This window comes from Pinus tabuliformis, chromosome 9 (assembly GCF_031772625.1).
Source record: "Pinus tabuliformis cultivar Carrire ecotype Pingquan chromosome 9, CPIR1, whole genome shotgun sequence".
Classification (NCBI taxonomy): domain Eukaryota; kingdom Viridiplantae; phylum Streptophyta; class Pinopsida; order Pinales; family Pinaceae; genus Pinus; species Pinus tabuliformis.
The window spans coordinates 389,452,815-389,466,890 of NC_142307.1; positions in this window are offsets into that span (position 1 = coordinate 389,452,815).

The following is a 14,076-nucleotide window of genomic DNA, read 5'->3' on the forward strand; positions in this document are numbered from 1 at the left end:
AAAGCACCCGCAACAGGACTCAAAGGTTTTGAGTTATTTTTTTCTCTCGAAACAAATTAATTATACAAATAGTGAGAGCCAGGACAAATACTTGTGGTTAATGTTGGCCAAATCTTTCTTATATATAATGGTAATGTTACACATTTAAATGTGTTAAATATTGTAAATTGAAAATAAAATAAAAAATTTATTAATTACATAAAATTATAAGTTGTTGTGGAATTAATATTTTACTATTTAGTTAAATTAAAATATATTTATTTATCTATAAATCATTATAAATTGTTTGGTTAAGGAAACATGTTAACAACTCAAGGCTTAGAGGTATTTGGTAGGAGAGAAACCCCTCCTCCATACCACCACTAGTGAGTAATTCCAGGTGGTGTAGTTTTCCTTGAATAACACTGATGAGTCTGCCTATATTCCAATATAGTAACCGATCATCAATGTTCCCACTAATGATTGGATAACTAAATTATGATAAATTTTCCCACTATATAAAAAATAAATAATCTTTTATTTTTTACTCAATTTTTATTATTATTATTTTTTAATTCCAACCTGATTGAAATATTACTTGTTTTTTTCTTTCTACTTTTGAGGAAAGAAAAAACCAACAACTTTAGATTAAATAAAAAGATGTTTACATATAACATGCATAAAGCATATGTGCCAATATAATCCCCAAATTACATATGACTAATATCAAGATATAGGTCGTGCAGGCCCCTTAAAGTAACCTCGTAGGGAGCTCCAGAATTCCAACAATGGGCAACCACTCATCATTCTAGTAATGTTGAAAGTTTCTATGACTGGCAAGACATCACGTCAGAAGATACTCTGACCGACAAAAACATAATAATGTTGGAAGATACCTTGACCGACAAGAAAAGATCAGAGATGCTTAGACAGGCTTGAAAAAAAGCCAAGCATATCGGCCTACATAAACCAGAACATAGAACGATGAAAATACTGCAAAACCCTACACAACAAGACAGTGAAGGCATGCAAGCCTACTGAGGAAAACCCTGAAGTGAGCAACTAAAAGAATCACACAGGCCTTCTAAGAAAACTCCAAAAGGAGAACATGACAAGTCCAACAATTGACATTTTCTACCAGGATGCAAACAATACAAAAATGAGTTTAAAAAAAACCTAGCTGAGAAAGCTTAAAAAATTGCCAAAGCCCTGCCCTCGACACCCACATAGGACCAAACACAGGGCGAAACCATGAAACACACCCCACACAAAAGCCAATAGCGACGAAAATGGAGCACACACCATGCCAAAAGTCATGAAAACGAGCCCATGGATGGGTTGCCAGAAGAATGAGCCACAAGCTCAAGGAGAGGACGGTAGACACGCCAAAACCCGCAACTGTGAATCCGACGACTACGACAAAACCCTAGATGAAAGAATGGGCCATGAGCCCAGCAAGGTGTCGGCGACGACTCCAGAGCCCAATAAACGAAGCGACCAACAAGGGCTAGATGACGATGACAATAGAAATGACAGCATACAGAGACTCCAAACATGTAAAAGCCCGTAACATACTACACCAGCTCTGCGCACGGAGAACTTGCATAGAACAACAATGCCCACCAAAGAAAGAATGAAAACAAAAAATTAAAAAGGCTAGGATTCCAGCGACCTCGTTCCCCAACACTTGTTTAGGGTTCCCATGAACATCAAATATTCCCTAGTTTGTCCATTAATTAACTCATTCTTTTCCCACGGTGCATTATCTTTGGGATTTTGTTGGTCAACTAAACAACGTAGGACGGAAATCCAATCAACTCTCACAACTTAAGTTACTTTACATCACCATGCCACGCGTGCGAAAGGCAGTGGATGGAGATCCCATCAACAACAACGACATATGTTATGAGAGGCGACACAATTTGGGTGATTATTTATCTTTCTTGGAAAAAGTTGAACGCTGAGTCAGTGACAATTTCATTGATTGCCTTTAACTCTTAATGGTGGAATATAAATGTTTTTTTGTCAAATTTTTAAGAGACAGTGAATTTTAAATGATATTAGAATTTTTGTGTTATGGAATATTTTAGTATTTTAATGAAATCAACGTTTTGGAACTAGGATTATATAATATAATTTATAATTCTAACGATGCGACCACAACCTAATGTGACCACAGTTTCCTCGAAAACCGGTGGGATATTTTATCTCTCGAAGTATGGAAAGTGAAAATACCATCAGACTATAATCACAAGCAAAGCCCTCTAAATTTCTGGATTTGAAAGGGTGAGAAAACTCAGAAGAAATGTGATGTGACCTCAACCTATTTTATGTTTCCTTTTACCATACCATATGGTTTTCACAATTCCACCCACTTCTACGCCTCAAACATTCATGGAAACATGTGAAAATTTTGACCACAAACATGAACGATATTTGACATGTTCTTCGAGTGGAAACATGAAAAACTTTGAATGAAAGATCACCAACCCCAAATTCCACCCTTCACCTACTAAATTGCAAGCTCACTCAAGATACGTTTGCCATATATTTTTATAAAATATCTCAATCATATTGATAATAACCTTTGTTGACCTTAATACAACATTATAAATAATAATAGATTCGTTTTGAGATGTAGGTTTAGAGGTCAATGTAATAAAATATTTTCTAATTTTGATATTGATATTATTTGTAATTTCAATAATTTGTTTTATAAATTTTATGTAATATATAATAATAAAAAATAACAGAGTGGATAAGGATTTGTATTAAAATATAGTCTAATTACAAGACTAGAATCTTTATATATGTAACAGTTTCATCTATTTCATAGTTTTTATATATTTAGCAATTACCTTTCTTCCAGTTATGCATTCTATTAACTAAGAAATTGTATTAATATTTACTAAATGCTTTCCAAAAAACACCTAATATTAAAATGTATTTGCAAAACATGAGTTTAGAAAAAACATGATGTCTAGCCTGAATTGGACAGACCAACGTTGGAAGGATCCTTTGCTGGTGCTTATGCTTCACTTTACTTCGGGTGTGCTTGGTCGAATGCGCCTCGTCGACTCTGCTCAGCCACGTTCTCCTTAAATGCCATGCCTGCAAGGGATTCTGCTTCTCCTTGGTTAATGTCATGCTCCAACTGCTTCAATTTGATGTCTAAGACAACCACTTTCATTGCCATTATTGCCTATAACACCCTATACTTCTTTGCCAACAAGTCACATTTTTGTTCCAGAGGTGCCATTTGCGCCTACTTCACTTTTGCTTCCATTTTGCTTCGATGATTAAGTAGAGATAAGATGTATTCCATTGCCTCAGTTAGTCGATCCAACTAATGGTTCATTTTCTCTTACTCCTTGAGAAAGGAAAACTAGATATCACTTTCCATTTTTGTGCATGGACCAAGAACTGTTATTACACCAAATTCTCCCTATGTTCCGTCAAACCCACCTAAACTGTGCCATTGTATATTAGTTTTGAATAACATATAGAGCGACTTGCGTTGAAATCCTAGTCTCCTCGATTGGAGCATCTTGTCAATGACAAAAGAAAGATGTCCTGATGTATTCATAGAGCTATCCAAACAATCTATGTCCATTGCTTCTCTGAGATCACATAGATTTCCTACATTAACTCACAGTATATGCTTCGTGCTAATCCAAATGGGGCATTTAACACTAAAGGTTGTGTTCTCCAGTTATAATCACGAAGGGGATCACCTATCCACCAAGTGTCGGGTTCGATGCTGTCATGTAATTGTCAAAGCCAAGTGAGAGGCTAACATGGAAATTTCAATCCTTTATCAATATTAATGGAGGGGCATCTTTCTACAGGCTCTATATTAGATATACTCACCACCATCAAGAGATAAGAACATAATGTTCAATTACAACAACCAATTTTGTGGTGAAGACTCCTGTTGTCCTTTATTCTTTTGTGCAATTGCTTGTTTGCCTGAGAATAACAATCCTCAGTCATGGAAGGGGCTTGAAAATCATTGAACCTTGTTGGTTCAACATATCTTGCACCATGGTTGCTCCTTTGTTGGTCAACTCATTTACGGTTGAGTTCAAATGTCGTTTGACATGATATAACTCTATTATCTCAAAATTCTTTAATTGCAATGAAATCTGTCGCACTATTCGGGGACCGTAGGAGCTACATTTTTTTTTGAGTTTGGTCATTTATTGAATCACTATCATGGAATCCTTAAAGACCATTAATTTGTGTATTTTTGTGCAATGACTAATTCTAAACTCTACCAAAAGACCAAATATTATGCTTGGTTATTAGTAGTGATACCCAAACCCATACATATTATAACTCTTTTGTTCTTCGAGACAAAAAATAACCTCTCCCACTCTTACTACCTCGATTTTTATGTAATATTTTAATAATAATAAATTTTATTATTTAACACCAATGTATTCTATATTAGCATTCTCTTTCTACTCCTACTCATTTAATCGTTTTCAAATGATAAGGTATACATATACCAGTGATTACCCTGGGTTGCTGCAAACATTTATAATAAAAAACCATACACTTGACTTATGCATATTACACACTAATATCAATTTTGCCATATATCTCACACTTATCCAAAATCAAATTAAATTCTTGCATTTGACGTTTAATTTGATTAATATATCTATTTTGGTGGGTTGAAATTCAAACAAGATGTCATCATCAAATATTTTATGATGACCCATTCCATGAATATGTCAAAGTGATGGCTTTTAAGTTATTATAATCCATTTGATATGGTTCATTAAATAGTGTTCCACTTGTGTCACAAATAGCATGACAACTTTTGATAGTAAAATTTTCATCGTTGTTCATGTTGTATGTTTTAAGTCAAATCTATATGTGGTATGTTTGTATCCTATATTGTTTTTTTTGGGTATGAATTGGGTTAAAATGTTTTTGTCATATATTAATTTAAAGTGTAACACATTGTCATACAACTCTATGATGATCATACTTCACATAAAGGATTATATTTATCTACCACCTAGCACAACATAAAAGTGTTTTTAGTATGCATCCATCTCCATTGGCTTTTTAAAGTTATAAGTTAATTTTCAACTTCAAGCTTTAGCACATGAATCAAGTCTTCTATTTGGATTGAGAATGTTGGTAATGTTAGCAAAGGTGTAACACATCTCTAAAGGTCAAACATGAAAGCCATGTGGGAAAGCTTTGTTTTACTACATGGCATATAGGCTAATTTACCAAATTGCACCAAATCAACATGGTGGAAGATTGGTACTTTTGAATATTTCGATAGAAAATTTAATTGATAAATTATTTGAGTAATGCTTTATTAATGGTCTTAAGGAGGAAATATGAGGCCATATAGAGATGAACTACCATTTTAGTTAGTTTGAGGATATTTAACTTAATTATCATGCTTAAAGTTATTCAACTTGCTTGTCATGCATAATTTATATCTTATTCTTAGTGTGAATACCTAAGTGTAACCACTTCCCACCCTCTTGTGCCATCACGGGCTATGGATGTGTTACCTACTTGTTTTCACCCGATCTCCAAGGTTTATGATGAAGATGGGGTTATCATAACCTCATTTTTAAAAACTTCAGAACTTAAAACTAACATTGCCATTATGTTTAGCTCGCCAAGAGCTTTCCGACGATATTAATTTTATCTCATTCCAAATCTTGGATCGAAAGTTATGCCCATTAGAATTTTTTCCCTATTACTCGAGGCCATGTCATTAATAAGTTCCACATGGCACCCACATGGCCCACCTAGCCCACATGGTGTCACATCACTACCAAGTGGAGCCCACAAGGTACCCATGCCCTTGCAATCGGGTTAATCAGCATGTTAAAAGTACGAGGTAACTAGTCGAGGGATGATGTCCAAAGGCCGAAATTGGCCCTTCAACACCATGCTTATTGTCTGTTGGCCAATATGGTGCCACATCACCACGAGGAGGGGCTTACAGGGTACCCATGCCCTCATGGTCAGGTTACTCGACACGCTAAAATTTCAAGGTAATTGGTCAAGCGTTAATGGCCAAATGCTGACTTCGGCCCTTTGACATTGTGCTTATCATCTGTGGGCTTGTCTTCCTACACTCATCATACTTCGATGTCCCGGCATCCCAACATCCCTGCCCCATGGTCCACCTGATACATGTCACTGGGGTTGATTTTTTTTACTATGGATTCATCCACTCGATTCTTTGGTAGTATGATAGCCTAATGGGGCCCTCCTTCTTATTTCATGTTGGATTGGACTTTCTCTTCCACTTAACTCCTTTGATAGTCGATGGTTTAAAGGATAGAGAGCTCGATAAAGCCCATGTTATTAGAGGTCACCTTGAAATCAGAGTTTATTAGCCTCCTCGGACACATATTTTTTTGTTGCCAATGGTTGATGGCTAATATAGATCCATCAACATTAGGCCTCTCCATAGAATGGTTCTTGCAGCAACTATCCAGGGGTCCAATGACCGGATGGCAGTGTTTCGATAATCATGGTTCCACCTCAGTCACACTCTCTTCCCTTTGTTCATTTGATTTTCGACCTATTGTTGTCAACCCTCTTCACATGGGAACTTTCTTACTCATTCCAAGCCCCGATGGAAAGGTTATGCTAGGCCAGGTTCCACCATCGAATAAAACCTCCTCCCCCTCGTGAACATTATTAGATAAGGTCCAATTTTGATTGAGAGATGGCCAAAGGCCAGTGTGGGGACCACATGACATAGTTCCACGTAAGTGTGGTATTATGCGAGTTCATCCTACTAGTCCCAATGATCGATCTATTACTACACTATGGGTATTTAAAATGCAGAAGAGGGGGGGATTTTCCCTCACCAATTCTTTTTCTATTGACCAATAACAGGATTTGAAGCCCCAAAATCATAATCATTACTTGGCCACCAACAAAAATGATTGACACTATAACACCTAGTGCATGCATTTTTTAAGAAAGAAGGGGTAGGGCCCCAACATCAAAATGTGCACATGTTGTGATACTATGCAATAGGTTCGCAATTATGTGTGAGGAGAAAGTGAATCATTCATTCCAATTCTACTAATTTGTTGCAAATGATTTGGACATACTCAGAGGTAGGTTCTTATTAATTCCACTCGGTGTAAGTATACATGTCTTGATAACATGACAAGAGGAATTATAGACCCTCTGGTAAACTAAATAAGTCCACTGAGAAAATGGACTATCACATTCTCAACCATAACAGTCTAATGAATGAACATAGGCACATAATGTATCACAGCATCCATGAACAAGATATTGGATAACACAATCCAAATATTTATCGAATTTATGTCATACAGGCTATCATGCAAATCATGAACATAACGATGGTCTTCACCATTCAAACATAACATTTAGTAACATACAAGAGCTCATACCAAACATATGCAATTCATGAAACATCAAAGTTCATAACTGAAATATATCACTACATTTGACTTATCTGAGTATGTTAGGATGGGTAGCAACTAAAGGAGGGACCTCCACTCTCCACCCTACCATACGCTAGCTACATTGTGAATTTCTTACAGTTGGACACTCCTGAGTTGGATCCAAAGTCAAAGGGGATGCTTTCTCAGCGGAATTCACATCAAAGCTTGGAAAACACTCAAGAGATGGAGTCCACTATCCAAGTGGTTTATCAACTTCCCTCTAGAAGTAAGCACCACAATAACCCACATACTCATCTTATCTCATTCACAAGGCTTCACCTAAGGTCTCTATGGGGCATTACTCAATACAAGAGTATGTGCTCATCAGTGTATCATCCCTTTTACTCTTACATGGTTATGAAGGTTGGATAAATATTATTACATTTAGTCTCGAGGCTTAGCTCAATTGATCGAGTCATCATAGTTAAGCACCTCTACAATTGAGAGGTGACGGGTTGAAATTCTCTAAACACTCTCAAGGTCAAGTTTTGTGTTTGAGCTAGCGGAAAGTGATCCTTTCATATATTTTAGCCCCAAGGGTTAGCTCAATTGGTCGAGTTCCCATTGCTAAAAGAACCTTGTTAATGGGAGGTCACGAGGTCAATTCTACTCGACACCATTGGGGTTATACTCTACTAATAAGCCAACAGGAAGTGATCCCTTAGGTGGATTTGCTTGATTATTTCCTCGAAAAACAAAAAAAAAAAACAAAAAACAAAAACAAAAACAAAACAAAACAAAAAACACACTTTAATATTGCATTTTAAAAATGTCAAATTTGTTTAAGGAGTATATATATATGAATTTTTAATAATAAAAGTTTACTTTGTGTTGTAGTAGAATTTTAGAAATATGATAAAATTGTGGTTAAATTAAGAATTATTCAAGCCATATTTCTATACAATATATCCACTATATTATATCATATGTTATGTTTTTTTACTGTGTATACAAAATAGAAAATATCCAAAATCTGATTACTTTAACCTGAATCTAATTATTATGGAGAGAAATTGTTATCCCTGCTTATTGGAGAAGTATTATGAAGCTCCAAATTAAAATATGGCAACATGTTAGGAGGAGAATTAATTGGAGCAGAGGAAGAAGAAGTTCCTTGTTGATAGTTCTTCAATTTTTCTATTTGACTCCTTAATGCACTGAGCCTGTCCTCCAAGCTTTGAATTTGTTGTCTCTAGCTTACAAAAGTTTCCATTGATGAGGTCCATTGGGATGAAAAGAGGGCTAATTGAATATGAAGTTGGGCTATCTCATTCTACATTTCTAAAATTTCTTCAAAGAGATTGAGTTGAGTTTCTTTTTCTTTGTAATTGATGGGAAGAGCCATGTTTTCCATACTTGTCAATGGAAACAATGATTGCCAATATGAATACTCAAGAGGCAATTAAAGAGGGGAAAACATAAATCGAGTTATGGGAAAGGGATGGAAGGGAAAAGAGAACGAAACAAGCAGTGAAAGTAGAAAAGATAGCATATAACATAGACTAGAGATGATGTCCGAAAAAAATATGAAAATAAAACACATAATGAAGAATGAAAGAAACAAAATTTAAACTAGGCAACAACATATTAACCTTAAAGAGTTTCCAAGTTTTATTTGTAACACTTATATGTGACGCCATGATCACACAGTAGCATGTCACGAGTGATGGAAATGTTATCACGCAATATTATGTAGTGATCTCCTTCTTTATGCAAGAACTAGGATATATGTACTATACCCGATAAAATGCTTTGTGAATTGAAATGAGGGGACAAGTCTCAAGGCCTTGAGTTATGTTTGCACTTGTGCCATGTGTCTATGAGATTTTCTGTGCCATCAACAACAATGTTTCAGCTTCCATCTTCATGAACATTTATTATAGTATTGGGGTGTACTTGGAAGTTTCATTTTATGTTGAGTATGCCTTGTTCTAGTTCAATGGTTTAGTTAACAAGTCTATTTTCCTTTTGATTAGTGGTTTAGTTAACAAGTCTATTTTCCTTCTGATTACTGTATCATTGTATCTTGGGACTTGAAAAGCTTACCAATTTTTTATTTATTTCAATTCAATTGTAATTTTGTTAAAATATGAATTTGAGTTTAAAATACGAAAGAGAATTGCAATAATGAGATCAAAATCGCCAATTATTGCAGGGCTGGGAATATTTAAGAAGTTAACTATTTCAATCCTTAATAAACTACATATACTTCTACTGATTGTTAAAATCATGGTCAAAACTCCCTAAAAATATAATTTCCTCATGTCCTTTTGCACACAGAAGCACCCGCAACACTTTGAGTTTATTTTTTCCTCTAGAAACAAATTAATTATACAAATAGTAAGAGCCAAGACAAATGATTGTGGTTAATGTTGGTCAAATCTTGCTTATATACCAGCATAGATCCATCTTAAATACGGATCTAACATGAGCCGAGAAGGATCCAATTTCTTCACATGCAAATTTTTTTATGAGTCAACATTATTTAAATGTTTTGTATAGTTATTTAATTTTTTAACTTTTAGATTTTGTTTAAATATTATTTGGGTTGAAATGAGCAAAATTTCAACTTTGATGACGAACAAACACCCTTACACAGCACACTGGACTATAGAATGAGCCTCTCGACTTGGAAGCCGCATACTAAGGTAAGAAGACACGACAACAAAATGGTGGCATACAGAGACCCCAACAACGTGTAACGAAAAACTGCATAGAACAACATGACCCACCAAAAAACTAGGAAAAAACCATTAGTAATATAAAAAAGGAACAAAAACGAGAAGCCAATGCGGCTAGGTTTCTAGCCCCCGTTCCCCCAATCCCCGTCTGAAGTTCCCATCTGCATCAAATATTACCTAGTTTATCCATTAATTAACTCATTCCTTTCCCACACTGCATTACATTTTCCTTGAAAACCGGTGGGATCATTTATCTCCCGAGGCTGGGAAAGTGAAAATACCATGGGACTATAATCACAAGGAAAACTCTCTAAATTTCTAAGTGGAGTTGAAAGGGTGCAAAAACTTAGAAGAAATGTGATGTGACATTAACCTAATTTGATGTTTCCCTTTTTCCATACCTTATGGTTTTCACAATTCCACCAAATTCTATGACACAAACATTCATGTGAGAAATTTAACCACAAACATTCATGGAAACATGTGAGAAATTTAATCACAAACATTCAGGGAGACCATGAGAGAAATTTGACACGTTCGCAAAACTTTGAATGAAAGATTACCGACTCCCACTCGGCCCATCACCTACTAAATTGCAAGCTCTCTCAAGTTAACGATATATTTTTGTTGATTATAATACCTCAAATCATTTTTTTGTTCGAACATTCAACTTTTTTCTAAATCTTGATGAGCTTATTGGCCATGGGCGAGCTTATTGGCCATTGGCAAAGTTCAAAATTTTACCAATATAAATAGCTTTGAGGAAGTGAAATTTTTAACTTTTCATTGATCCCAATAAACTTATTAACTTTCATTGAAATCTAAAATTTTATAAACATAAAACCTAATTATTTATGAAATTCAATTTTTTTTTTGAGTTTAGGTTTGGGTAAGCCTCAATTTTGAATAGAAGAATAATATGTCCACTAGTAGGATGTTATCACTATGTGTAAAGCTCGGTCAAGCTTGGATGCCCCTTGGGATAGTTTAATTCCCCCAAAGGTGGCTCCCATCGTCAACCCCTCCCCATGAGATTCGAAACTTTGACCTGGTCGGGACTAAACTCCACACAAACTAATTGTTCTACACCTCATGGGCTATGAAATCGAAAATTTTATTAATGTAAAATGAAAAATATTTTGAGAATAGCCCATAGAGTCAAAACTCAGTTGAGCTCATCCATCATTACCTAAATTTAACATGTTTTTATAAACTTTATCAAATCCACTAAACCTAATGGTATTATAGGCCAGTGGCAAAATCTAACACTTTTACTTGGTAAAAGCCTCACAAATTCTCCCAACTACAAATGGAGAAGAATTTTGCAAACTTTGCAACAAATCTAAGAGAATTTGCTTTAGACATTAAATAGGATTTAATTGTATTGAAGAAAAATTTCAAATTTACAATGAGCAGTCTCTACATCTAGCTCAATTGGTCATAGATTGGGTGAAAATTTTTGCTCATAATACCCTTCTAAGAAATTCATTATTGTAAGTGATTATATGCATATGAATATTCTCATAAATGTATTGCATTAAAAAAATTCCCTTCTTGAATGGATTATTAGAAAAAATTGTCACATTCACTTAAGTAAACACTATTCTTTTTTTTTAACCTAAACAAGAATTTATGGAGAATCACTAAGAATTGCTAATTTTATAAATGCCACAAACTTACAACACACCTATGGATACATGAACCCACCCATGTCACTATGGAAACAAACTCTTCTCTAGACCACTCAACTAAGATCTTTTGACTAAGTAAACATTATTTCTTACTAGCATTTACTAACCCTAAAATTTATGGAGACATTGCTCCATATACTTAAAAACTTGTATATTTGAAGATTCAATCTCAATTCCTATGGTGAAGGAAACTTTTGGCATTCTTCATACTCATGTAGATAAGCATAATTAAAAGGAATTATTGCACAACAAAACTTTAGCCCATCTTTGCACCAAAGTAAATGAAAATCAAGTGTTAACGAGCATACCTACTAGGAGAGACCACCCACCAAAATTTATGCAGTTCTTAGCATAGAGATAGATAAGAGTAAAAATGTAAAAATGCAAAAACAAAAAGTTACAAAATGTTACTTCGCACCAAGATATATGCACTTCTTTGCATAAATGTAGATATGATGACTATGAAATTAATTCTTCACTCTAGACATCAAATTACTCCCAACAATATCTTGTCAATTCTAAAGTATATATATTACTATCAGAATTTAAGCTTACTCTACCTTGGTAATAACCAAGTTTTCTATCACCACCTAGATCAACATGCCCTTTCTTGACCCATGACTTGTAGAAGAGGTGGTTCCAAACTTCCAAGCCGTTGAGTAGGGGTTGTATAGGTTTAGGAAATTTACCTCTTTTCCCAATTTAAAAGAGCAAAGGGAGGCCCCCAAATCCAAAATCAAAAGCCCAAGAATTAGCAAGGGAAAAATGTTTGTCTTCTAGCATATAACCAACCCTCTTGAATGGCCTATGGCATCCTTAAAAATAAAGTTGGCAATCCTTTGCACACATTTGAGAAGTCTTGTGTAATTTTATCCCCTTGTATCATGATTTCTTGCCGAATAAGGACATAGGAGTTATGAGTGTGTATTAGCCTCGTAAGGGTCAATTTCTTAGAGGGATTCGCTAGCTGTCTACAATTTAGGGTTAAGAAAATCATTTTGGATTGTATTAGGGATAGGTGCTCTAAGGGGCCCAATTAAATATTATTTTCTTCCACTTTTCATTTCTGACTTAGCTTGCTTATTGGTAGTGGAGAGGTAAAATCTCCTACCTATTTTTCTTGTCCTCGGGTTTTTTCCTTCCAAATTTCTAAGGCCACCTTTAGAGCTTCCTTTGAAAGTCCCAATTCCCTCATTTTGAAGTCAAAAATTATATTTTGAAATATTAGAGGAAGAGGAGACTATTGTGGTATCCTTTTTAGAGAGGTCAATTAAAGGAGATGGGTTTCTATTAGTGGGACTTTGATCTAAATTGGATAATTATATTATTTTTCATCTATCTTGATACCTTCAAAGTGGAAAATTGATGAGATCAACTGGAAAGGATGATTTCTACCGGTGGGTCCCAATTTGGTGAATTAGGGTCTACAACCTTACAAATCCATTTTGAGGCATTACATGATGTTTTGTGGGATCAAAACATTCTAATTTGGCACATAATATTTAGAAAATATTCTAAACTCAAAGGCCTTTCCAATGGTGTAGGAATCATGCCAATCAAAGTTCATATGAAAACATTATGCCTCCCATAAGTTGATATATCATGTTTGACCGCCATGGTTTGTGAGGATGCCACGTTAGCCCCCATCACTCGTGCAAAAAGGGTTAGCCACATGTGGACTATGAAGAAGCCTCTAGAAGGGTCAAACTTGTAACTCTAGTTGAGAGTTGAAGGAGTCAAAGTTGACCTCTAGTTGGCTATCGGGCTATGTTAAAACCGAACAACTAGGAAGAGTTGGGGTTCCATTCTGTGTTATTGTATCTTCTTCCATAATAGAGCTAAGAAATTGGGATTGTGAATTAGAGAGCATAATAGAGGGGGTTAGTGTTACATAGTAGTTTAACAGACCATTGATTTTAAGTGTTTGTATAGAGAGTGCATTCTCCTTTATATTTTCATTATTTCCATACTGGAGAAAAGCAGGTATAGAGCCTCACATTCTAGATGGTTTTCTCCTATAGGGGTTTCCTAGAGAAAATCTTTATGTTCATTATGGATGGTGTGTGGTTGTATTTATTGTTATCTATTTTCCACATTTTATCTATTTCATGTATAGGCAAAAATAATGATAAGTAACAAATATAGAATCTAAGAGAATTTAAATTTTGTAATATATATTTCAACTTATTTTATCATATCTATTATGTCAAACTATCCAGTGGAATATTTCTTGTGGTTTATATATCA